This window comes from Haplochromis burtoni, unplaced genomic scaffold, assembly GCF_018398535.1.
Source record: "Haplochromis burtoni strain Fernald_Lab_line unplaced genomic scaffold, NCSU_Asbu1 Contig_22, whole genome shotgun sequence".
Classification (NCBI taxonomy): Eukaryota; Metazoa; Chordata; class Actinopteri; order Cichliformes; family Cichlidae; genus Haplochromis; species Haplochromis burtoni.
The window spans coordinates 3,489,091-3,494,775 of record NW_024582383.1 but is presented as its reverse complement, the minus strand read 5'-3'; the positions used below and the strand labels follow the sequence as shown (position 1 = coordinate 3,494,775).

The window sequence follows — 5,685 nt, the reverse complement described above, 5'->3', positions numbered from 1 at the left end:
CAAACTGGGTTTTATCCTGCGTGTTCTGAAATAAATGATAAATGATACATGATAACCTGATGATAAGTGATGCAGACTAATGAAGTAATAATGAAAAAATGACAGTGCATGTAAATGATAACCCAAGTAACCAGTAAAATAACAGGTTTTCCTCGACAACCTCCGCAGCCTTTACCACCATGTTCATTTGGTCACACTGGCCAGGGCTCTATTGGCTCACAGGCAAGCGTAACTGAGATCGGTTTTACACCTGTATTCTCGGAATTCTGTGTATACCGCTCTACTTTCTCCGGAAGTCGGGTGCCATAGTCGTGGAGAGTAACATGCCCTAACGACACGCTGACCACTATCAGCCTGAAATTGGCGCTATCACGTCCAGGACTCAAGGTCCGTCTCGAGATCTTCGCATGGCGCGCAGCGGATGGTGGGAGCGGGGTGTAAAGCAATGCTCAAAAACAGTTTGTTGTGGGATCGACGTCACAGTACGCTTAGTCAGCGTCCAGCCACAATACAAGAGCTACGAGTCGCGCGTCGTGTTGTGTCGTCATCGGCGGCTTGCGCTCTTATACAGCGGTGGTGTCAACTACACCAGTGTGCTCTAGGCAACCAAGGAACCCAGTGCGGGATTCCGCCTGTTGCCCGGCACTCTGCTGAAACAGATGGCAGTCGAATGGTGAATTGTTTCTTTTTTCTCTTCCTTTGTTTAAATGAGATGCAGAAACGCAGTATCGCAACCATTACGTGATGGCAGCCGCTTCCGATCTCATCCTTTGTCCATTGTTTTAATTTTTTCGATTGTTAGTAAATCAGAAGGGGATTGAATGAGCCGGGAGAACAGAAGCCGGGAAGCAGGGCAAGAAAGCAAAGAAGCACAAACCAAAGCAGCGAGAGAAGAGACGGTGAGGGAGGGGGGACAGAGGAGAGAAAAAAAAAACACCTCCTGGGTCACCTGTATGGAGAGAAACAAAACAAACAAAAAACAGAACAGAGGGAGACAGCAAAACAACGAAAGAGCAACAATAAGGTGACATAGACGAAAAAAAGCATGCCAGCACAATAATGATGCTACGCCTAGTCGGATTAGATATCTGAACTACGTTACTCAAATAATTAGAACTGATGATTGTGCAGACTACGGCAAGCGAATAGACAGCGCACAGTGTGGCATTTGAGGCAGCAGTCCAAGAAAGCTTTAGTCCGCGTCATGTGAATAACTCCAATTCGTAGTACCACGGGCACACTGTGTGCACTACCCTCGTTGTGGATCAGCATGCTTCCATCCAAAGGCTTTCTCCATGTTCAACTGACTCTCCCTGCCTAGGCGCTAGGTTGTGCGGCGCGCGGGCCATGAGACTCCGTCCTCGCGACGGGTGTGTTTAAGCAGGTCATGGAGGAGATCTTATAGAACTCCGCGTCAGAGCGCTCCCCCAAGACCCAACCAGCGCGAGGGCACCGCACCAAGGAACTGAAACCAACAGAGGGGCAGCGCGCACTGTGCGGCCATAAGGCATGCCAGTTAGAGTCCCAGATGCAGGCTCACTACGCGCAGAAGTCTTCGCCTCACAGATGAGCAGACCGGCAGCGCCGGCCCTCTCGCCGCGGAGGCGAAGCCTTGGCGGAGTTGCAGTGACGTGCCCGTCGAGCCCTCCGCCGGCCCTCCAGCTGTGCCTGAGTGACGAGTCCCCAGGCCGAGTAGGCCCGTCCCGGGGGCCACATCCACCTCCTAAAGGGGCCTTTCGAGGCGAGTGTCCACCAGGCCCCAGGCCCCGTAGAAGCGTGCCGCCAAGAGTGAGCCCGGTGTGTAACCGACGCCCCACCCCCCATTTAGACCAAGAAACGGCACTCAGATCACACCTGCGATCAGTTAGACCATCGAGGGAGTCCGCCACCGGCAGGGGAAGTGGTGGTGGGTGGGAGATAGGCCTCCAAACCTTGGAGGGCCTGAGATGTCCCCAGAGAGGTGGCGTCTGATACCCAACCTGACATATAGACACAGACATACAGGCACACACAGATACAAACATCCATTCCCACCCTCATGCTCTCATATGCACTTACTCCACACTCAACCAACGTGGAGACAGACATAAAGAGACGCTGTACACACGATCACACTCCCCAAGCGTACTCTACAAACCGGGTCTAGGTACCCTTGCCCCTGGAGGGGGGAACTGCACCCAGACCCAGGTGGTGTTACCCTTTTCCCTGCGGTGGGGAGAGGCAGACCAGCCCCGACTCCGCAGCAGCAGGGAGGCCCCACACCCCAGACCGCAGTCGGACGGCCAACTCCTCCTACCTAGCCCCCCGCTCCAGCAGGCCGCAGAGAATGGGGGTGGGAGAAGACTCCAAACCTCCCTCCACCCGCTCATTGTAGTGTTGATGCATGTGTGTTCTAAGGTGCATTTAAAACCCAGGAGGGCATGGAGCTACCTGCCAGGAGCAGCAGGTAAGCGCATAGTCCCTCCTGTAGCCCTCAATGTCTAAGTGTATTTAAAATTGAGAGGTGGGCAACGACGCCAGGGGTGAGGTGTACACCCTGATGGTAATTTGGACTCCGTGATTGTGCCCACCCCCAAGATCCTATATGTATGTGTAATGAGAGTGTGAATAATGTGAATGTCTAAGTTGTGGGATAAAATTGAGGCAGAGGCAGCCAGAAGGGGACAGAGGGGGGGGGTAGCCTCCTCTGCACCCTGGTGACATACCCCTACTCCAAGGCCCTGCATGTGTGGGTGGTTGTGGATGGAGCGGGAGGAAGTAATACTCTATTATGTGGCGAAAAGCACCAGTTTAGCTGTATCTCCAGGCAGGCCGCAGTAAAGTCATATGAGGACACGGTGAACTTTTTAGCCTGGACCTACACTCACAAAACTGCACACTCTGTATACACAATTGGGTAGGTTCCCAGAAAGCATGAGTGGAAACATCTGGAACATGTTGTTGTTCTTAGCCATAGAAGGACATAGAAGGAGATAGGGGAATGCTTCTGAATTCTTCTGACGTCATAATGACTATAAAGCTTTCTGTCTTTGTGCAAACGAAGAAGAAGTCCGGCTCTTCCCACACTGTAATGTGTGTTTTAATAAAATGATCTGTGCTGACCCAAACTATATCCCAGTCGTAGTCTCTTCCTCAAAATCCGAACCATGACAATTCTGGTGCCAAAAAACCCGGTTTGAGGAGGGACAAATGGAGCTTGGCTGGGGTATAAGTGGTGTCAGACGGACAGCCAGGAGGTCGACTGAGTGATGGGCCCCGGAATAGGAGAGGTAAGCACCGCCTGTTGACATCCAAAGGTGCTGAATTGGAAATTAAGATAATTAAATGTTCACTCAGTGGGGCTTCTGTTCTGTTCTGATCTTGGGTAATTAGTTTTAAAAATAGGGAATATTGGTCTGTCTAAATTTATTGCTGTTTATTTTGGGGGTGAATTTTGAGCTAAGAGGTTATATGTGTTTAAGACAATACGGTTTAAAGTGTTTAATGCCAGACAGTAAATCGGTAGTGTAGGGAATTTGGTTTTGTGTGCAGAGGGCCGTTAACAAGGTCAGGTGTTCGTCAGCCCCCTATCAGAGCCTATATGGATGACCTCACCATTACAACATCATCAGTTCCCAGGTGTAGGTGGATCTTGCAAGGTCTTGAAAGACTCATGGGCAAGGATGAGTTTTAAACCTTCCAAGTCAAGATCGATGGTACTGAAGAAGGGCAAGGTGACGGACAAGTTCCGGTTCTCAATTTCAGGATCCATAACGGAACAACCAGTTAAGAGCTTGGGGAAACTCTTTGACTCCAGCCTGAAAGACTATACTGCTATTCAGAAGGCAAATGAGGAGCGGGGAGCGTGGCTCATTAAGGTGGATAAGTCCGGCCTGCCTGGAAGATTTAAAGCCTGGATCTACCAGCATTCCATCCTGCCCCGAATCCTGTGGCCCTTGCTTGTCTATACAGTTCCAATAACTACTGTGGAATCCCTTGAAAGAAAGATCAGTGGCTTTCTTCGTAAGTGGCTGGGACTTCCCCGCAGTCTCACCAGCGCTGCCTTGTATGGGGCAATCAACAGCGTGCAGTTACCCTTCAGTGGTCTCGCAGAAGAGTTCAAGGTGGCTCGCACACAAGAAGCCCTACAGTACAGAGATTCTAAAGACTGCAAGGTGGCATCAGCAGGTATTGAGGTAAGGACAGGAAGAAAGTGGAAGGCTGAGAAGGCAGTTGAGGTGGCGGAGTCACGCCTAAGGCAGAAAACACTGGTGAGGGTCTTAGCAACAGGGGGAGCAGGCTTGGGGTACGTCCCAAAGGCCCAGGTCAGCAGGGCACAGGGAAAGGAGACACACCAGCTACTCTAGGAAGAGGTCTGATCAGGTGTGGAGGAGGAGTGAGTAAGTAGAGCTGTAGGCCTTAAGCGGCAGGGAGCATGGACAAGGTGGGAGAGCACCTTGCAGCGCAAGGTCACCTGGGCAAACATCATGCAGGCAGACTTCCACCGGATCCGATTCCTAGTGCAGGCAGTATACGACACTCTGCCAAGCCCAGCAAACCTCCATCTGTGGGGAAAGAGCGAGACACCTGCCTGTCCCCTGTGCTCTGGAAGAGGGACCCTAGAACACCTCCTTAGCAGCTGCCCAAGGGCCCTGGCCGATGGTCGGCATCGTTGGCGGCACGACCAGGTGCTCAGAGTAGTTGCTGAAAAGATTGCCTCAGCAATCAGCACCAGCAAGCATCATCATGCTCCGAGGAAGGCAATCTCTTTTATTAAGGCTGGAGAGAAACCCCAGGTGCGCCCACATTTGACAACTGGCCTCCTCAACACAGCCTCTGATTGGCAGCTACAGGCTGACCTGGGTAAACAACTAACTCAGAACATTGCAAAAACATCACTCCGACCAGACATGATAATTATTTCTGAGGCCTCAAAACAGCTGATCATGGTGGAACTCACAGTGCCCTGGGAAGAGCGGATTGAGGAGGCCAATGAAAGGAAACGAGGAAAGTACCAGGAACTAGTGCAGGAGTGCAGGGGAAGGGGCTGGAAGACTTTCTATGAGCCCATAGAAGTGGGTTGTAGGGGCTTTGCAGGACGATCACTCTGCAAAGTCCTAGGCCGGCTGAGCGTGGCTGGGGCAGCCAAGAAGAGGGCCATCCAGGCTGTGAGTGAGGCGGCAGAGAAAGCCACAAGGTGGTTGTGGATCAGGAGGGCTGATCCGTGGGTAGCTACTGGTACGCAAGTCGGGGCCTGATCACCCCCGGCTGGGTCGCCTGGGCGAGGGTGTATGATGTTGTGAGACCCGAAACACCTGATGACCCTAGGATACATCACTGAAGATGCGTACCAGTACATCCAGGAGATGTGTCTTTATAGTATAGATCTGAAAATGGTTTTTGAAGTGAGGTTACTATTGAGAGCTTTATCCTGTTTTTTGTGAAATCCATGCACCATTTGAGGCATTTATTAATGGAGTAATAATTACATCAAAATATTGATTTATAATTAGTGATTTTAAATACATTATTAAGTAATACATTACTTAAGTAATGTAAATGAAAGAATTAAAAAATTAATTTTAAATAAATTCACTAATGCATATTTTATTGCACAATTCATTATTGAAGCATGAAATTCTTTATTTTGGTGTGTGTTACCCTTCTGGTCAGGCTTTCAGATGAATATAGATTTTATCGAGGTTT

At 50.4% G+C, this 5,685-nt stretch overlaps 1 pseudogene; it reads left to right on the top strand.

Annotated features, from left to right (window-relative positions):
* The first annotated feature begins 1,509 nt into the window (after positions 1–1,509).
* LOC102310089 lies at positions 1,510–5,376 on the top strand (annotated as a pseudogene).
* Positions 5,377–5,685: the final 309 nt, after the last annotated feature.